The sequence below is a fragment of the Nannospalax galili genome, unplaced genomic scaffold (assembly GCF_000622305.1).
Source record: "Nannospalax galili isolate Female #2095 unplaced genomic scaffold, S.galili_v1.0 scaffold466, whole genome shotgun sequence".
NCBI classification, from domain to species: domain Eukaryota; kingdom Metazoa; phylum Chordata; class Mammalia; order Rodentia; family Spalacidae; genus Nannospalax; species Nannospalax galili.
The window spans coordinates 133044-136235 of record NW_008355163.1 but is presented as its reverse complement, the minus strand read 5'-3'; the positions used below and the strand labels follow the sequence as shown (position 1 = coordinate 136235).

The following is a 3192-nucleotide window of genomic DNA, read 5'->3' as shown; positions in this document are numbered from 1 at the left end:
TGCTTGCAGTTTTAAATTCATGCTGCAAATGTAGTATAGGGCTGTAAATGTGAGAAGCTGACTCAGGGCAGAAACTGGTCCTTTCTGTTCAGACTCATGCTAGTTCTCACAGACTTCTGTTCTCAAGAATTTTCCGGGTTCAGACTGAACCTCTGACACTGTGAAAGGAATTGAGAGCAGCTTGCATGTTTTAGTGCCTTGGCATGCAAGGGTTTTTCTTCGGCTGAATAAAGGCTTCCACCTCAGGGGTCAGTCTCCACTGGGCCCTAGAAAGGGTGACCCAACCCAGATTAATCATACGAGACAACCTGTGGATACGGGTGAGGAATACAATTCCGCTGCGATTAATCGGGAGAGAGGAACAGTATGAGGGCTGTTCAGGATGCTGACCGGGGCCGTCTGCAGCAATGCTTTGGGATGTAAAACTGGCGGGCCCATGCGATGTCGACACTGTGCCTTTGCAGATCTGCATTGGGTGCCATTCCCGACATGTTTTATTGCAATTTAATTTGAGTTGATGGTACCATTTAAAATTTCCCTCAGGTTGAGCCTGGCACGGCTCGGGATAAATGATGAATGATGTATGAGGAAAATGGCGGTTTTTGGAACTTGTTTTTCTGTGTTCTTTCTCGACAGCACAGGTCGGGTAGCTCAGGTATGAGAGGTGGCATCCTGAGCACTCTGAGCAGGTAATTCATAGCCGAGATTGCTTGTGAGGAGAACTTTCCGTAGGTGGCTTGTGGCAGAGGCCGCTTGCGCTATGTCTTGGAGCTTTCTACATGTAGCTCATGTACAGGCTGAGCCTTCCTTGGCGTTGATGCCCAGCTTATTGTAGCTGGTATGTCAATATGACGCAGCTGCATGTGTTGCCTTGGAAACCTGCATAGTATATGAATATGTCTTTTTACTCACAGATCAGTCTGTTTCCAGACCTGGCCGTGCACGCGTCTGCGACACCTACATTTTGCCTTAGCACTGGTTTATTAACTGTTGCTTGTATTAACTTTTCCTTTCAGGTATTTTCTTTTAGGTCAACACTTCTTCATTATCACAAATATGGGACAAGGCAACAGTCGTCAGCTGTTTATTTCTATGCTGAAACATATGCTTAAGGACAGAGGTGCAAAAGTGAGCTCACAAAAGTTGAATGACTTTCTGGAATTTATTGAACAGGTTTGCCCTTGGTTTCCTGAACAAGGCTCTTTGAATATTGATGTTTGGCAAAAACTGGGTAAAGAATTGCAGGATTTTTATGACACTGAAGGCCCTCTGAAGGTTCCAATCGATGCCTTCAGTCTTTGGATGCTCATTCGGGATTCCTTGGACAAGGGTGCGTTAACTTGTATTAATCCGTTTTCTGCTCCTTCTGCTCCTTCTGCTCCTCCAGGTTGTGACACAGAAGCGTCTAATAAGGAATACAATTTATCTGAACAGGTTTCTGCTTTGCACTTACAAGAAACTTTTCCTTCCTCTAGAACAGAGCGGCAGCCTGAAAAGGATTCTCAGATAACACGTATACCTTTTGCAGGTTCTTCTTCTCACGCTACAGGAGTGTGTCTTCCTCAGATGCATAAAAATTCTACTGTGAATTCTTTGCCTTTAATGTCTCCATTACAAACAAGTCTGCAGCACGCAGCTACTGCTGGAGAGGATGTGTCTGAGTTTCATGCCTTTCCAGTTATGGAACGTGATGATGGCCAGGGTAATAGAGTCAGGACACATATTCTATTTCCATTTAAATCAAATCTCTGAAAGAGCTCAAATCTGCCTGTGCACAGTATGGGCCTACAGCTCCTTTTACTCAGGCTGTGCTAGAATCTATGACTACTGAAGCTTTGGCTCCTAATGATTGGAAGCAAATAGCCAGAGCTTGTCTGTCAGGAGGGTATTTTCTTTTATGGAAATCAGAATTTGGAGAATTCTGTCAGGTTACTGCTGACTTAAATAGAGCTCAAAATATTCCCATTACTTTTGACATGCTCGCTGGTGAAGGTCAATATAGGGAAACAGACCAACAAATAAACTTCCCTATTGCTGTTTATGCCCAAACCAGTGCTGCAGCAAAAAAAGGCCTGGAATAAGCTGCCAACAGCTGGACAGCAAAATGAAGACTTGGCTAAGATCAGGCAGGGTCCCGAGGAATTATCAGGATTTTGTATCCAGACTGTTAACGGCTGCAGGTAAACTTCTGGGTGATTCTGATGCTAGCTTATAATTTGTGAAACACTTGGCTTATGAAAATGCTAATTCTGCATGTCAGGCTGCACTTAGACCATATAGAAAGAAAGGAAATTTGTCTGATTATATCAGACTTTGTTCTGATATTGGCCCTTCCTATACACAAGGTGTAGCCATTGCTGCTGCTCTGCAAAACAAAGTTATGAAGGATGTGTTATTCCAACAGCAAGATAAGAAAAGATGTTTTAACAGTGGCCAGTCTGGACATTTTCAGAGGCAATGTCCTCGTAATAAAGTTATGAACTACAAGGGAAAGGGCCCTCCTGGGCACAGGTATGGCAAGAGTAGGATGGTACAAAACGGACCTCCAAAGTACATTAGATTGCATTTGGGAAACAGGGGGAGGGGCCAGCCTCAGGCCCCCAGACAATATGGGGCATTTCAGAAGGGCAAAGGCAATCCATTTCGGAACTACTCCGAGGACAATCAGGTGATTCAGAATTAAGTCTCAGTTCCTCAATATATGCAGTCATTACTCCAGAAATGGGTATGCAAGCCTTACCAACAGGAATGTATGGTCCTGTGCCTGCAGGATCAATAGGCATAATATTAGGCACCAACAGTATGTCTTTGTCAGGAGTATTAGTGTCACCTGGAATTATTGATACAAATTATCAGAAAGAAATAAAGATTATACTACATTCACCTTTAAAGATTTCTGTTATTCAGCAAGGACAAAATGTAGCATGGTTAATTCTGCTGCCCTTGTTTCCCTTACATAAGAGAACTAAACAAACTCAAGACTTCAAATCCCCTAATACCTTTTGGGTGCAGAAAATACGTAAAAATCGGCCAGAATTAAGTTTAACCATTAATGGCAAACGTTTCATGGGTTTACTGGATACTGGTGCAGATGTCTCTGTAATCTTGGAACATCATTGGCCTAGATTGTGGCCCAAAAGGCCTACTATTACTCATTTGCAAGGTATAGGACAAAGTAAGAATCCAGAACAA

General features: G+C 43.2%; 1 pseudogene; it reads left to right on the top strand.

Moving 5' to 3' along the window:
* The first annotated feature begins 1056 nt into the window (after positions 1–1056).
* On the top strand, positions 1057–2683 carry LOC108491728 (annotated as a pseudogene).
* The last annotated feature ends 509 nt before the right edge of the window (positions 2684–3192 follow it).